Raw genomic sequence first — 18,121 nt, 5'->3', positions numbered from 1 at the left:
GTTTGGTTTAGTAATGATTTTATAATGTATTTTAATCTGACACCACAATTGCCTAGATCATTCTTACAGATATATTTCTTAAAAGCCAAATAAATATATCTAGTAGTACCACATCATCTGAATGTAATTGGAGGAAGCCACAGGCTTCCTACCTGCATTAATCAACTGTAGATGAGCTTAATTAATCTCTCAGATGTAAATGGAGGAAGAGAAATGAGAGCTATTTTCTTGAAAGCCAGTATAGCAGGCTTTGAAAACATAAAAGCTGTCCTGTTTACAGGTAGGGCTGTGTAATGGTCGGAGTCTTACTTAAAAATCGTTCATCTCTGTGAAGGAAACACAGAGAAACACCTGGGTTTTGGTTTTATTCCAAAACCTAATTTCTGTACCAAGGCAGAACTTGCCTAAAGCTCTGCTGTGTATGTGGCATCGATCACAAATGCCTCACAGGACTTAGCTTCTTCACTAACTGTTCACTGCTCATTTCCAAGGTGAATAAAAGCAAATGTGTCATTTTAATCAACATTTTATCATTTTATAGGGGCTAAAAGAAGTATAATGATAACAGGCTACCCACCTACAGTCTCCTTTTAGGTGGCTCCATTTTTGATAGCCCTTTTGAGTGGCTGAGGTGATGCTTAATCAGATACATCTATCATAGCTGAAATTCAGATGCAAATAGCAAAAATCTGTTGGTAACAGGATTTTATGCTTTAAGCATAATACAAATAAGTTTAGAATCTATGATTCTATGATTCTAAGTTCCCCTTGTCATAACATTTTACAATTCTTTCACGTGTCTGGGGGTAAATCTTCCAAACAGTGTTACGCGGGTGGCAATCTCAAATTCAGGAAAGGGGCGTTTTGTCTTCTTCGCCTTCTTCCCAGCCAAGTTGGTAGCTTCCTGATGGTAGTAGATTCATGAAAACTAAGTCAGGGGGATTATTAGTTTGTCCAGTCTGACCAGTCTATTATAAGTCATTAGATTGCACTGCCTATGTTGAGGTCTGTCATTTGTGCTTAGCTGAAGCATGCTTTCCAGCAAGTCCTCTACTGCCACTTGGAAGAGACAAAAAGAAAGAAAACCTGCCACTCCCTTTAATATTTTATTTAGTGGTTAGTCGCCCTCGCTGTTGCAATCTTATGCTTTATTCCTAATTAGAAGTTGTCTGGCATCAGTTTCCAGACATTGGTGTCACAGGGCTCAGAGGTGGATGCCTCCTACATCCTCACTTTTCCTGTGACATAATTGATTTTTCATAAACAGCACAAAGTATGGCTTAAATTTACCCAGCAAAACAATAGGAACCATATTGGAAAGCCTTTCTGAAAGATATGAGGGTAATTTTTTATCCTATTTATTCTAATATTTTATTGAGCTTTGCATCAGGTTAGTGGATACTCTTTAACCATGACTTTCTCTGAGGCAGCACATTGTTGATGCTAATACTGAGAAAATGTATTAATCATTTGGCCTCTGGCACACTCTGCTCTCCTTCTCTCCTTAGCACAGTCTCCCATTTCTCAACAGGATGGTAATCGACATGCAATTTTGCTGTCTCGCCGATGGTTCAGACACATATAATCCAGATCTCTGTTCCACAAATGTGGCCCTGTAGAACTGGTGTCTCTGGATAGCTTTCGGCTCCTCTGCATGTAGGTACACAGCCCGCGTATGTGTAATCTCATTGTATAGGCTTAGGGAGGCGTATGCAGATGCTCTCAGGCACTACATCTCGTTTAGATAATAGCATTTGCTGATAGCAGAATTGATTTACTTAGTGTCTTGATGTTTTCATTAAATGGATCATTTATGCACTTTATTTCTTATTAAATATTTGGTGTTTTGGTCAAGTTGTAGCCCTTCCCATATGGAACTATAGAGTTTTACAGATCAAAATCCAAGAAATAAAAATGAAACACTTGCAAGTTCCACCAGTTTTGTCGTTACTTGGAAAATGAAATTCTAGCTCTAATTTGGGAACAGTATCCAGTGTGTTCTCATACAACAAAGAAATCCAAACTGACTGAAAGTGTCTAAGCATTTTCCTGGATAGAGGCCATTGGCTCTGTAAACTTGATCGTGACAGATTCGTTGATCCAGGGTGAGATTTGTGTTCAGAACAATCTAGTGACAGCATCCCAGAATGGGCAAGTGCCAGTACGTCAGACTTGTGCATCCCACATATTCTGCTCTTAGTTCTTCCTGCTTTCCCACACCCAAACTATGTACTTCAGCAAACTAAATGTGGAGTCTATTTTTTACAGCTACTAGATCAGTTCCACTTAGTATAAATAATGCTCCTAACTCTAGAAATGTTGGCATGTCAAAAACTGGTTTAATTCTGACGAAAGCATAATTTAACATTTCTTGCAGATTAGAATGAAAGGAAAATTATGTTTTGCAAAACTTAACATGACATAAATTTCAAAGGGTTTTTGTGTATTTTTCCCATTTTCAAATGCTTTCCATTATTAGTATCATTACCTAAATTTAATCTTCCTTTTATTACCAGAGGTAATTGCTGTTGCAGATTTACTACAGGGCATAGCAGCCCATTACTAGCATTGCACATTGCACAGGTCTTGCATGACTTTCACATGGCAGCATCATGGATAAAACTTTTAAGGCTGACCATTATAAACAGATGGACATCAGCAGAAAAGAATCATTTGCATCTATTTTGGCAAAGGCAGTGTTAACTTTCAAGTACTAGCACAATATAGAGTGGCAAACTTTGTATCAGCAGACAGCTCCTTGTTTTCTAGTTTGGTAGCAGTACTTTCTGTTCTAGGAAAAGACCATTAGTACCTTGTCCATCTTTGTAATAATAGTAATAACAAAATTACCATTTTTGTTTGTTTGTTTGTTTGTTCCAAGTAATGAGGGATGTGCTTACAAAAATTTGTTAAAAATATCCATTCCAAAATACCTTGGAATCTGAACACAACACTTTTAATCTTCTCACTTGCCTTGTGTACCAGAGGGTACTGCTCTATGTGTGGGTGGATGAGAAAAAAAGAGTTTCAGAGAAGTCTATGTTAAATGTCAGTGCTGTCTTGGAAGCACCTTTATTATCAGTGATAGCTTGTCGGTTCTCAGATAAAGCAAAATTATTCAAAACATCTTAATAAAAGTATCTGTTTGTCTTTCCTCTGCTAAATGGCAGCTTATTGATTTCTTTAGTGCACTATTACAGTAGCAGAATTTGAAATGTTTTGAAAACATCCCTTAGAGCCACACAACAATAATTAACAGCATAGCAAGTGCTGAGCAGCGAGTAGCTGATAATGACAGAGTCTAATGTCGACTGAATGCAATTAATCATGGATACTACCCATAGAGCTTAGGATTTATACTTGGTTATTATAAAGCACTGATGAGGTCCCCTCTCGATCTTTCACAATGTATGTATTAAGAGTATCTCTTCTCTATAAGCAGAAGAAAGCAGAAGGAATGCTTTGAGACTTGTATTTCTTAATATGTTTACTATCACTCCATTATGCAGTTAGCAGCTGATATTCTCCTAGGAAAGCAGTATCACAGAGAAGCAGCAGCAGTTCATGCCTCTAATCTTTCCAGCAGAAATGACAAGAGGCAGTATATATGCACAATCCCAAAGTGGTATATAAGTGCCAGCACTGTGGGATACCTTTATCCTACCTAAAAACAACTTTTCATTGCCCAGCTTTGCTTAGGGTAAGCAACCATGATTAGTGCAGTGTGCCTACTGGCGGCTTCATAATTCATATAAAATGGCATTCATTCTTTTCCTTCTCTGTTGTTCCTGCCATCATGTTCCACTTGATCAATCCACTCTAATAGCTGTTTGGCACTTGACGGGTGACTAGACTCTTAACCCTGAAGTGAGTTCAGAGCAAGTAAAAGGGCGCAGGAGTTTGTCATGTTGCAGCACACGTTCAGTCAGACCTGAAGCTCTATATAGATGAGTGAAGAGGATCTCAACGTACCGAATTCTCTCCCTACAAACTTGAATCAAACACAGCTCCCAGTCTCACCTAATTCTCAAGAAAGAAAACAGCAGGGAATAGTGATTTCTAAATTGTAGAATGTTGCATATACATTCAAGGAGCTCAAGGTGGAAGGACCACTTTTATCTTCTCGGTGTTCAAAAAAAAAGATTGTTTACCTGTCTGTATTGTGTTCAACTTAAAAATTGAATGCGAAGGAATATCCACTGGTAGGCAAGTCATCCAGCTGTTAAAAGATGTGGTCATTGGTAGGCTGATCAGTAGTATTGTACTCTATAAACTCTTAAACTGAATATGGGAAGTGAAATATATTGTTTGAATCTTAATAATCCTTGTTGGTCACCAACCAATTCAGGAGTGAACATCTGCTGATGAAAGCAAGGTGTCTTCGAGGACTTGCAAGAGAAAACAAGACAACAAAAGTCCTTTTAGAAAATACTGGGGCCAAAAGAGTGAGTAACGACTGCTGATATGGGTTGAAGGGCTCTTCAGGACTGACTCATAAGTCAGGCTCTTGAAAATCCATTGATGCCGATGGGCATTCAGCACACAACTACAGAGTCAGAATACCTTTTTCTTGTTGCTGCCATCCACTCCTTTTTATATTTCACAATAAGGCTGTGGAGTGTATGGACATGAAAAGTTACCTAAAAGATGAAGGCTTAATTGAATTCCATAACTGAGGAGATACTTTAGACAATAAGCAAAGACTCCACTAAAGTGATGTGTTTTTTATTGCTTTTGGAAGATATAAAATGAATGGAAGAGGGCTATGTTTCTGGGTTTTAGGCAAAAAAAAAAATATTAAATTGAGGGAATGGGAAAGAAAATCCTCATGTGTCCAGACTGCTCCATAGCTATGCATCTAAATTTCCTCAGAACTGGAGCGTACAATATGGATGATTGCTTTCACTAGGATATTATATGATACGCAACTTTTGTCTAACTTTCTGGGGTAACTCCTATGTCCTGAAGGAATTTCATAAGAAAAGTCAAAAAAAAAAAAAAAAAAAAAAAAAAGTTAAAAAAAAAAAGTGGTTTTTTATTTTTTTTTTTTTTTTTCTCTTTTGATCCATTACACCATAGCACTTTGCAGAATAAATGGATATTGCTCTCCTAATACAGTGCTTTAAGTGAAGTGTGATTGCCTTGTGCCTGGTTTCCACAGCTAAACAGAAGAACGCAGACCACTGGAAATCCAGTTTTCAGACAAGATATAAAGCTTCGTATCTTGTGTGTTCGTTAAAAACTCTACATACCCTTGCACAGAAGTAGAAGGTAGTTATTCTGATATCTTAATCAGTTTGTATGCATGACTTTACAATGTTCCCACAAATTCCAGTGGATTTCTTTTAATAATTTCTTTCTGATTAGAAGTCTCTTCTTGAAGACATGAAAAAAATGAAACAGCACATGGGAAAAGTTTTGTATTACAAAAAAAAAAAAAAAAAAAAAAGTTTTAAAAATGGAAAGAAACAAAAAAATACCTAAGCAGTGGGGAAGACTGAAATGATGCTTCCATGGTTGAGTGCCTGGACTTGTCTCCAGAAGTTCATTTTCTGCCTGTAAGTGAAATGGACAGAAGCGTTTTAGTTAGCAAGCTGGGAAACCAAAAATTGCTATTTTGCTTTCCCAGAAAAATTGATCTTTTGAAAAATCCTCCATGCTCCCTATTTATTATTAATATTAAATATTATTTATTTATAAATAAATAATAAGGAAAAAAAAGAAACAATAGAAGTGAGCAAAATACTTAATCACTGTGTTTTGAGTAAAGGGAAATTTTTAATTGTGCAGGATTTTATTTTAAATTTTGTCAAGGATCCTATTTGTCATGTGTCATTCAAATCTAATTAAAGCCAAAGGTACCTGGAAGATGAAATGATCATTTTCATTCCTATTACCTACCATTTTCTGTCCTCTTGTGTTGTTTTGTTTATTTTTTTTCCAAACCAGTGCAATGCCGCTGAAAGCAGGAGAACTATCCCGACATTTTTCTTTCATGCATATCCATTTGATTGTACTCCTAAGTGTAATGAGAACTGTTAGTTTTGCCATTGGTATTAATGGAAGCACTAATGAGAGGTTTTAGCAGATCAGATGTCTATCTAACATCAGAGTACTACTCATATTTTTCCCTTGTTTGCATATCAAAAAATACAAAAAGAAAACTGTTCAAGGCAAGGAGTTAGGAGGTATCAGTGCCATACTACAGTTAAAAAATTTGTTTATTTTCTGCCTTACCACTTGTTATCAGTGCATACTTAGCTTCTCCCCATGACAGAGGAAATGCCAGGCAAGCACCAGAATTTTTCATTTTCTGCTACACATAGAAACATTCTCCTTTACTTCTATGGCAGTGGCTGCAGTGAGTCTGAATTAATGACTCTGCATGTGTATTATGTTCATGATGGACATTAAGTCTTCCAGATACAATTTTCTGTAAAGAAAAGTCATTTTATTTTCAGCTGAATAGGCACTCAATCATATTACCCAAGTCAAACAAAGTTATTATTTGGCTTTTTGCCAAGTTGTACAGTATAGAAAGGTCATATTTTTAATAGCTTTGTACTCCATGGTAATCAAATTTGTAAGCCTGGAGAAATAAACTACTTGACTATATCAGTGTTGTCTGCATGTTTAACTGCTCTATTCATATGGTAGCTGCAACAGCAGAGCAGCCTGGGTTTTATCTTGGTTATTAGTTTTGTGTTTTAAGGTATAATGTGCTAATCATATAAGATCGAGGCTAGCTAATTAGAGCTATTTACTAAACTCCAGTTTTGAGGACTAAACTAAAAGACAGTGTTCCTGAGCAGACATCTGCTGGTAAACCAAACAAGGTTACAATATTGTAAACCTGGAGGCACATAAGTGTTAATAACTTTCCCGAATCGACCATAATTAGAAAGAACACCTGCTTTTTTTAAAAGTCATTTTTCTTCTGGTTGACTGGGCATTGCATTTTGCGGGAAATGGATGCTGATTACATGCAAATGAAATTTCTAAGGTTTTCTTGTGTTTCATTTTAAAAAATAATCATACCCTGTTGTGTATCAGAAGCAATCCAGCCTGGCTGTTGTTCAACAGCACCCGTATGTCAAAAAGGAGCTATGAAACCTTGAGAGGTCTGGAGGAAAGGAGAAAATCTTGCATCACCACTTCGGCTATCTATCTTCTTAAACATTAGATTAACCTCAGGTTTTTGTGATTTTATAGTAGCAGTTGTTATGAATTGGCTTAGAGTCAAGGTACAATCTGACTGGTGAGAGGAGATGAATTATTAAGCTGTAACACAACGGCTGGGATTTGGGCCTGCCAGACAGGACGGTTAGTGCGATGGTTGTTGATGGCTTCTTGATGATGAACTTTTTGTCTGTCTCAGAATAGATGAGGATAGTTGCAATAGCCACAGTGATGTGGTAGTGATGTCTCTCTTGGTCATTAATTTAATTGACCTTTCCTTTTCTTTTTTACCTCAAATTTTACCTTGCCTGCAATTTGGTGGTCAGAGTGTGAAGTTATTGCCTACACTTATGAACCTCTAGAATAAGGAGACACTCAAATCTTAACAATTATTTTAAATAGACTTTCTTACTTTTAATAGCTACCAAATGATAAGTAGTACCATCAGAAAACCTAAGCAATATTGTCATGGAGACAGAAATCTTCCTCACCTGCTAGAGATTTACTTGCTGCAGTGCACTGCTAGAACTGTGCTTTACATTCTGCCTATATAACATATGCTGCAGAATTTGAATCCAAACTACATAAAGATGTTAATTTAAACTGGATTTTTAAATCCTATGATGTAAATCCCTTATTTGAAATTAAAGTGGTCTTCATTGGATTTAGCTTAATTCACTTTGGAAGTGTCCATATAGGATTGTAATGCAGTTTAATTAATCAATTTTAAAACCTTATTCAATGTAATTTACTTGAGCATTGCTTGCATAAGAGTACTGTCCTCTGTCTATAGCACATTCTCTGATTAAAAAAAAAAAAAAAACTATTGGCAAACCAGAAACCAGTGCTTTTCATAAACCTAAAAGGAGAAGCACCATGTTTTAGTTTTGTTGAACACCACTTGCTTCATGAATGGGTTCCACAGTAAAATACTGACTGTAACACCTAGGACTCACCTCTAAAAGGCACGCATTACTGCCTGCTGCAGTGTGTATGATGTGGGTTACTCTCCTGTAGCTGCTGCCACACAGTGGGAAACCCCTGCCCAGCAGAGCACTCTGTTCCATTTAAGCACAAACCCATCAGCTCACAAGTGCAAGTGGCTGGGGGCCCTGCTTTACATTTTAAGTAGGTCACAGTAGCAAGGGCTCATGTGAAGTGAGCCTGAATAACTTAGAAAATTATCATTTCTAGAGAATTAAAGAGATGTTTCCATATGTTTGACACAGGTTCTTCAGAAGTAGGTTCTTTGGGTGTGCACTGAGAAATGAGGAAAATCCACTGTGTTTTGGTTATTATTCATTATTTTCTTGGATCTCAAGTTTGTAACCATCTTTTCTTCCAATCACCTTTTTTTCTTGCCTATTGAAACTGCTTAAATACTGTCCAAAAAACAGTGCTTTCGGTTGTGAGGCATTTTTTCCCGTCTTTAGAAAGAAGGAACTGGTTCCTGTGCCAACTTACTCTAAGGTAAGTTTCAGTTTCAGGTAATTATGAACAACTAGCTTGTGTCATCACAGAGAAAATAGGATGTAACTAAACAGAAATATCAAGAGATTCTTTATGTTTGAAATCAGGTGTCACAAAATTTTAACACATATGAAATGGAAAGTGTCATGAGCATAATTACATTTGAAGTTCCTTGACTTCGTGTTTATCATGTTCATAGTAATGTCACCATCATCCTGGTGATGAGCAGACACAGAAGCATCAAAAACCATTCTCTTGAGACCCAGTTACAAACATTTGCAAGACAAGAATTTTCTGCTTAAGGATAGATTTTAACTTGCACAGCTTTGCTCCAAGAAGAAGTACTTGAGGACTGGACTGAAAGCTTTGAGGTTATACCCAAAAAAATGTCATTAAGAAATGGGGAAGTCACATAGTGCCTTCAACAGAAGGAATTAGATCACTGAGTGAAGATTTGAATTGACAATTCCAGCTCCATGCTGGATGAGGTGACTGATTGCAGTCCACTTGCAGGGGATACTGTGGATGGACTTTGTGTGTGGCTGCAGTGAAGCCAAAAAAAAAAAAAAAAAGTAGAAAAGTAGCTTCAGATTTTTCCTCTTTTATTTAGTGTAGACTCTGACTTACTTGCTAGACTCTGACTGTGTGATCAACATTTGAAAATGGGATACGCCAATCTTTGGGAGCAAATCTTGTGATGGTTATCTTACATGTTCATACGTTTTGGTGTTTCTCTCCAAAGTTTTCTGAAAATCTGTTCCTTATTGACCCAACATCCATACCCAAAATCTTAAGCAATTTCTTTGCCTTTTTCTCCTTATTTAGTGCCTGCTTTTTCTCCTCTTGTTCTGGTGCTACAGGACAGGAAAGGCACATAAGCTGCAAAGAGGTGTTTTGCACACTGGTGGTGTTACAGTCCCAGTACAACCAGTCAAGCAAGTGGATGGAATTGGCAATGTCATGATGGACATGATTCTAGTGCTTCCCAGCAAAGACCTCCAGTGTCTTTCGGATGCGAGTCTCAGACAAATAGACATTACAAAGTAAAGCAGAAATGAGGACATTCTCTGAAATATTCATCCAGAAAAGTCTCATTAGGAGTAAACAGAGATCTTCACCTGTTTACAAGGACAGAAAACAGTGGATTTAATTTATTTTGTGCAGTTGTCCCCACATGGCAACTGGAGCAGTTGGACAACTGCAGGCTGCTCTCCCACCTTGTGGCCTGGGACCCCATGCTTTTGGCCTCTAAGTCACACCAGAGATTTATTTTGGTGGCTAGAAAAGTCTCTCTCTCTCTTTTTTTTTTTTTTTAATTATTATTATTATTTATTTATTGATTGATTGATTGATTATTTTTTTAGGTTAGGTAATGTCAAGCTCAGTCAAGAACAAACTGTAATTTGTAAGCAGTGTGGTAATGGTAAAAGTGGTCGAAAGATTGTCTGGAAGTCAGGGAGGGAAAAGACAGGAAAAGAAAGGGGACAGTAATGAAGTTAATTCAGTAAAGAATAGAGGAGGGCCACGCGAATGTCAAAGTCTGTCTGGCAACATATGCTTTTTTATATTTTCTAAAGTTAAGCAAGGGCTGTATCATTGGAAAGGCAGGTTGATTGTGTGTGAAAACATCAGTTAAGCTTGAAAGGAAATCCTCAGCATAAAATTCACAAATGCATAAATCCATAACTTTCTGTGATCTGAAAAGGATTCTAGCATTGTTTTTCTCTGCCTCTTACAAATCCTGTCTCATTAAAGTAAGTTCTCAGGAATGGATTCAGGAGGACTGTGAAACAAGAGGTTTGAGTACAGCAGGAGGTCTGATGTAAGTGCAGGGACAAATAAGCAGGGATACCTGCTGAAAGTCCCAGAAAGAGGGAAGAATTGGTAGGACTGTGTTCATTATGTGATGAGAGTTTGTGGTGTGGGCAGGGACTTGGTGGAATAAAGGGAAGAAACATAAAACTTGAGATTTCCAAAGCCACTGGAGGGAATGAACATGTGCTCAAGCCTCTAAAAATGCTGCACAATCTCTGATCTTAACAGCATGACATTTTCTAGTTTAATACCTGTAATACAGTCTGCAGTCACTGTGCCTGAAGCAGCCAGCGGGTGTGTGAAAGGACAGAGCCCAAAGGCAGCCTCCCCTCTACCCTTCCTTCTCCTTACCTTTTCCCTGGAGCAGGTGGAGAAGGACAAAGCCACAACCTTCACTCATGCTGAATACCTGGCACAGACGGCTTTCCAGTATTTCAGACATATTTCAGGGTTGTTTGCTGTGCCTAGTGCAGAGTGCATCTTCAAGCAGCTTGTGCTGCTGTGCGTGGCTCTCTCCAGGGGTATCTGGCCAAAAGCAATGATGTGTTACAGCAAGGTAGAGGAAAAGCGGTGCAGGATACAGATCTATGTTGAAAGGCAGGTATGCAGCTTATTTTCCATGGTGCCAAATCCACAGTCCCATGCATATGAAAGGCAGAGGTCAAATCCATTCCTAATGCGTTTCACACGACCACATTAAAAGACTCTGACAACCTCCCTCTGCCTCCCTCAAGCACTGCGAAGGGCAGAGTTTACACCACTGAGCAGCTATGCAGCTAATTGCTTGCCTGTAAAAGGCTGATATATTGCATAACAGTGCAAGGGATGTGTATTTAAACCAACAGAGAAATCACATAGTGATTCCTTTACTACATTCATTTGTACAGCTAAAGAAATAAGTTGTTCTCATTTCAGGCAGCATTGTGTAACACTGGGCATCCCCTGTATGCATTCAACAAGGGCACAGATTTCAGCCCAGCAGAGAAAGGAGTCTGAGGTCTGGGTAGGAAATTAGATACTCTGAAGTAAACATTTCTGCGAAGGAATGAAAATAGGAGCCAAACTCAAACGTTGTGAATGTGCTTCTAATATTTTGGATCACACAGGGTATTACTGATACTAGAGTTATTTGGGAAAGAAGCATTCATGTTTACAAACATCTAAGAAATACACAGTCACAAAATGAGAAGGGTAAAACAAATAAAGGGTTGGGGTGGCAGGGCAAGGTTTCTTGTGCTTGGTTTCCCTTCTTCTTTTACTTAAATGTTTGTATTGCAACACTGAGACAGCAAATGGTTAACAGGCAAAGACAAAACCCACTGTGACCGTCAGGTCTCTGTGCAATCATCAGCAGAACTAGCTATTCTAGCCAATTTAATAGCTTGAAAATGAACTCATTAGTGGTCTTTTATCAGTGGAAAAAAGTCTATTAAATCCGGATGTGTGAAGAAGCAGTACGGAGGCTCATTTCCATCCCACTTGTGACCTGAACAAATCAGAGAAATGCTTTTCAAGGAATGGGGTCAGGCTTGACTGCAATAAGATATTTTCTATACACAGCATCCAACTTGTATCTTTCCTTCAAGTTTCTGATGCAGTTAATTTTAATTTACAGTCTATTTGTCACTCCCCACATCTCTCCCTCTAGCCCCCTCCCCAGTACCGCTGTCATCCATAAACATGTGGGCTGTTTATACTTTATAAAGAGAAAATGTACTACAGTCTGTTGGATTTCCTGATATACCTGCCTAGTGACATCCCTCTGACAGGTCCGGACTCCAGTGCTCATGGACCAAGGTGGTAAGAAAAGATTCAGGTCCTCACCTGGAAACTAATGATGCTGATTTATAGCAGCCTGAGATCCAGACGGAGCTATGGGCAGGGGCAAAACATGCTCCAGCCTTGTGTCTGTCCCTCTGATGAACATGTGAAATGTTTGAGATGTATATCCCCAGAAGGAGGCAAGAGTATTGTATACATAAGGATATTGGCATTGCTCTGGGATTATGTCTCAAAATTACCTATACGCAGCTGTTTCTATATTTTTTGCTTCTGATGTGACGCACAGTGCTGAGTGAGCTAACACACGTGAGACTGAAATATGCATTTTCCTCAGAAGGTGGTATATCCGTGCGATAGTGCTGTCAGACAGCATTCAGTCTTCTAGCAATACTCCACAGTGAATTTTAAATCTTTAGCCTCTTGAGGATAAGCACATAAGGACTGTTGTTGACAGAAATATTCAAAAACTGTCTCATGTCTTGGTATGAATGAGTTAAATATCTCTATAGGATTACCTCTAACAACAGCTTCAGGCACTTCTGGAATTTCTACGACTGATCCTTAGTTCCTATACAACTGTATGCTACATAGCGAACTGTACACTACATAGCGAAATATCAGTCTTCAACACTGTAAGGGAAAGACTGTTTCCCTTTTTGCTTGCAACTATTTGGTCAAAAGTTAAACTCGTAATGGAATTAGATTTTTTTTTTTAAATTTAATTCCAGACATTTTATGCACATGTATTTAAACTTACATTACTTAATAATATACTAGGATTACTTAATGGCCTCTCATCTTGCCCTGAAACATAACCCTATTATTCCAGCCTTAGCTCTCTTATGAATTGAAAATCCCAGCTATGGTAAATTCCTTTGAAATGATGCTGGGATTTTACACTGAGTCTGTGGGCTAGTTTGAGACCACCAAACTCATTTACTGTTGTCTGTTAAGCCAGGCATGAATCACAGATCTCTGGGGTGAAAACTCACTTTATTAACCCCCTGGGTCACCCAGCTACCAAGGCAACGGGTTTCTGCAATGAGTAACTCCATAACTAAAGCATCAGCTACATGAAACCCAAATCCCTTGATTAGAAGAGGGGCTGGCAAACCTCAAACCGGGCACATAAATACTTCCCAGAAGCTGCTCTCCTTCACTTGCTTTGAAAGGAGCAAAACTGAAAATTGTTCCTTAGCCCTCCTTGCCAGTGCAGAGCCAGCCTGACTTGATTTGTGTGGTCTCACCCTCGCAGCATGCCATAGCACTTCTCCTGTCATTGCCTTGTGTGCTCCTTCTAGCGTGTCAGTGTCCTGGGGGACACCCAGGGGTCCAGGAGATCTGGACGTGTTATTAGCTTGTCTTGTAGATGCTGTAAGGTTGGCTGTGAGTCTATCATGTACTGCATTGTGCATTAGAAAAGGAGACATGGGGGGTGCTGCTTTATCTCATGCAGCCCCAAACTACATAAATTTGGAGGTAAGAGTTGGTATTTATTTAATATTTTAAGGTAAACAGAAATCTTGTTTACCTAGGAAAAGTTCTGCCCTCTTATGTCTTCTAAGTCTGGTTTAATTTTTGCATCTCTCTCAAAGACATGAAAAAGGCTGCAGAATTATAAGAACACAGCACGTGAGTGTAACAGGAGACTTTTATTGAATAAATCAAATAAAGGTTTGTCTTATTTAAGGTGTTAAGATTGCCCTGTGCAGCAATAGATGTCCCATAGCACAGGCAGGCTGTTGTGGAGCACTCTCAGGCATGTGCCATTATTATGGAGCATCACTCAATCTGCTTTCTTGCTGAAGCTTTTGACACGCTGTAAATTTGTTTGTAAAATTCTACCGTGCTTTGCTTAGCATGTCTATAGACCAGCAGATGCATGCATTTGTTGCTGCAAAGTAATTTTATGTTATCTGAAGTCCTATTTTTATGTTTCAAAGTCTTTCTCCACACATCACTGGGAATGTTAAACTCTCACAAAGCAAGGGGAGAGAGCCATTTAAATTACAGGCATACAGATAACATTCTGCCTTTTATTCTTTGTTCTCACAAAGTATGTACTGTACAAGAAAAGAACATGGTCACCTATCCCCTTGCTAGAGAAACTGTCATTCCTAATTCATTTATACAGGGTGCTTAAGATGCCTTAAGCAAACTGAAATAGCTTTAAAGGAAAATTAATCTAGTTTGACTGGAGCAAACTAGTTTTTTTGTGTGTGTTTTTTTTTTTTTTTTTTTTTTTTTTTTTCTAGAAGTGTAACACATTTGTTAAAGAAAGAGGTCACGCTGCTTTTGTAGGGCCATTCACAGGCACTGTTAATAAAACACTTTGCCATGCTTTCGCTTCTCCCTGGTGGGAGGATGGCAGCACAGCCAGCCTCCGAGCACCCATCCAAGCCAAAGTGGTGGGGTGGCTACTCCCCTCATCTCTGCTTTGGACATCTTCCAATAAAGCGATGGTGAAATGAAGGAGGAAGTCCTCAGGGCCCACAAGGGAGGACCAGGCTGGTGGGCTTAGCACTGCTGAGAGGTTGCAGTAGAGGTTCCTGTACAGGGAGTGATCTGTAGGACCTCTCTAACTAGGAATGTAGATATGATAACTAGACATCTTCAATGGTAGCGTTCAACCTCTTCTCCACAAAATATTGTTGAAGAAGTGTGTATTGGCTGAGGACATCTTCTCAGCCACGTCTTCTCATCCATGTCTTCATTTCTTCTCATGTCTTAGAAACCCCTATTCCCGTGGCTTTTGAATGATTTTACTTAGTGTTTCTGTTAACAGAGATTAAAACAGTAGTATTGACATGAATTTTCTAGGGATATCAGAAAATAACACAGCTTATTTGTGTTAAATTCATCAGCTTGTTCTTTTTGCAAGAAGGGTGGGAAGGAATGTAGCACAGGCATGCATGACGGTTTTTTGGTTCTTATGATGTATATTGCTCTCTTGTCAGCTTGGTGGCAATGTCAATGCACTATTTCTCAGCATAGCAATCAAGATTAATTAATGGGTAATGTGTCAAAAGAGCAACCCTTCTCTGTGTGACCGGATAACTTCAAGAATACTACAAAAATCTTTCTAATTGTTGTACAGCAGTATTTAACAATGCTGCTGTATAATACATATATAATAATAATTTAGCTAAATATAATATATAATAATATATAATCACTACTGGATTTTGTAGAGTTTATTCCTACATCTTTCAAAATCACACAGGTAACCTAAGGGCTAATTTCTATCATCTGTATTCATGGAAAACATTTGGAATTCTGTCCTGAAAATGTCTTTTAGAAAAATTAAGACCCATAGCCAATTTTGAAATTGCAAATATAGGTAAAGAAACAAAATCCCAGGTTATATGGTTTTGATTGCTTAAAGTTCTATGTGTCTATGAGGGAAGTATATATATATATATATGTATGTATAATTAAAGAGACTTGCTAGGGCATGTGTTTGTCGTGTGAAAAAATCCTCTATTTTAGATATGATACTGGTTACAAATAAAGCTGTTTAGAAAGAAGGTGAACAGACTGCAGTGTTTATTTAAGAGTAAAATGATTCCAAAATTATGTCCTCACATCAGTGAAGAAAACTTTTTTTGAAAAATACTGAGATAAAAGTTCTTTAGAAAAATAAAGAGTTGTGTCCAAATACACATTTTAAACAAAATCTGAACTATATACATGTAGCAACTCCTCTTTTTTTATGGATTTATAAGTTGCACTGCCATGGAACATCACATGGATATTTAGAGCTAGATATTGCATCACAGTTAAGATATTTGTTTTGCTAGCTCACCCCAAAACTACATTTAGCATGTCTAACCTGAAGTTCAGTCCAGTACTTATCCCTGTAATGTGTTCTGGTTTGTAAACTTAAGTGGTCTGTATATACCAACATAGCTTCCTGTTACACAGGTTGCAGAGGTTGTACAACACCTGTTGTGCAGGTTAATACATGTTACGTAGTGTTTGGACCATTTAACAGATTTTTTTTTTTAGATGAAAGTCTTTCTGTGTTCTAGTTTGATTCCTCAAAGATAGCCATGCTTAAATGTCATAGCATTAAGAGCATGATGCTCTTAATGAAAGTACATCATGAATAAGCTCAAATGGTTGTTTTCAAGGTCAAATCTTAACATTTAGTAATTACTGGTTTTGGATACAGGCTAGTGTTATTTTAAAGTGGTTATAATTATGGAAGTGTGTTTATAATCTATTGTAGTATCAGAATCTCATTATTATAGTAATGCCAAGTGCATTGGTTTCAAATACATTTTCTCTTTTTCATGTTCTAACAACTGATTGCTCCCTGTGCAGTCCAGGACATGCTTAAGAAAATGTACCTTTTGTTCTGCTTTGATGGAGAGTGAGCACAAAGCATTAGTCTGTCTGATGAAATAGGATTGAACTGTTGCATAAATCCCCAAACAATGGTAAATTCCACCTCACTGGAAAAATAAATAAATAAATAAGCATCTCATTAGTTCTCTGCTGTCATTTCCTGCCAGGTTATCAGCTTTACAGCACTCCTTTGATGTGTCATATAGCTTTTTTTAAAATAGGAAGAAATGATCTTGGAACTTTGGAAGAATGCTGGCATTTTTCCTTTAACAAATTAGAAGCTGAAGGAAGGCAATTGGAAAAAAAAAAAAGAAAAAAAAAAAGTGTCTCGTCTCGCCTCCCCGCTCCATCAAAACGCTGTCCTTTAGGCAAGATCTTTCAGGGATATACAGTCTCCTGGCTGTCATCATTTATACCATAGAGAAGCAACTATGAAAAGCTGGGACAAACATTGTTTCACCAGTCTACAGACTACTGTAAGTATTAATATGGTCATGTAAAGATTCCTAAAATATTGCAATAATACTAACAAGATGATAGTAGCATCTGGTAGTGACTTACATTTCTGAGCCACCAATGTCAAAATTCTTGTTCAGACAGATGGATTTCATAAAACTGTTATAGCCAGACACAGAAAATATAGTAGCTGCAATTCTTGTGTTGCTCCTGTCTAATAAGTCTGAGCTTTGAAGAAGTCATTGCATGATTATTTTGATTTAAAGCAAAGAAAGGTCATTTTTTCTTGTATAGAATGGTGTCTATAGGGGGACATATTATTTAATGCTGGCAGAATTTAGGGGCCAAAACAGTCTTAAGATAGTATTGATTTAATTTGTTGAGTATGGTTTTGGTTGCAGTCCTTTATTAATCAGAGTGGTCACTAGAGCACTGACTGTTCTCATTCCTGAAAAAGATTTTGGCATAATTGGTTCAGTCTGACTTCAGCCTACCTTTTTATACCCATGTGTGAATCCTGGGTAACATAGTCTGAAAGGCAAGATACCCAGCTCACAAGCATTCATTGTTGTACCTAAGGAATATACAAATCACAAACAGTAAACCTGCATGTGTATGGCAGTAAATTACCCAAGCGTCATTCAAGCTGTGTCTTTTAGCATCACTGTCAGGCTGGTAAAAAAATAAAAAAATAAAAAAAAAAAAATATGGGAGCATCTATCTCTGAGATGGTGCTGTGGCTGATGGCCACAAATGGGCTGGTGGATGGAGAAGCCAAATGTGCCATGGGACGGACAGCTGGGGCATGGGAAAGGCTGTGGGAGTGGGGATGCTGGAAGGGACAAATGGACGGGACGGCATACTGGGATGGATAAATGGGCAGGGGGGAAACCCAGCACAGCCCAGAGTGAACTCATTACCTCCTAAGTAAGTCTCCTGACACAGGTTTAATGGTTGCTGGTTCCAAGATTGTTTTCACCATAGTGAAGTGAGACAATAAGGAACCAGCTTTCAGCTGACTAAAACCCAGTCAAGTGTCTCTCCTATTCATTCCCATTGTGCTTTGCAT

The 18,121-nt window shown here is 38.1% G+C and overlaps 1 protein-coding gene across 3 annotated transcripts in view; it reads left to right on the top strand.

Annotated features, from left to right (window-relative positions):
• Nucleotides 1-18,121, top strand: part of ADARB2 (adenosine deaminase RNA specific B2 (inactive)) — a 311,256-nt gene that overhangs the window by 59,333 nt on the left and 233,802 nt on the right. The window contains exon 1 of one of the 3 annotated variants that reach the window (XM_035317252.1): nucleotides 15,998-17,072. The exons of the other annotated variants lie outside the window; for them this stretch is intronic. The gene's annotated coding sequence lies outside the window, so the exon portion shown is untranslated. Of the gene's footprint in view, nucleotides 1-15,997; nucleotides 17,073-18,121 lie in introns of those variants that run through there. 3 annotated transcript variants of the gene reach the window in all.

The sequence above is a fragment of the Oxyura jamaicensis genome, chromosome 2, assembly GCF_011077185.1.
Source record: "Oxyura jamaicensis isolate SHBP4307 breed ruddy duck chromosome 2, BPBGC_Ojam_1.0, whole genome shotgun sequence".
Lineage (NCBI taxonomy): Eukaryota > Metazoa > Chordata > Aves > Anseriformes > Anatidae > Oxyura > Oxyura jamaicensis.
This window is presented reverse-complemented; position numbering and strand designations above follow the sequence as displayed.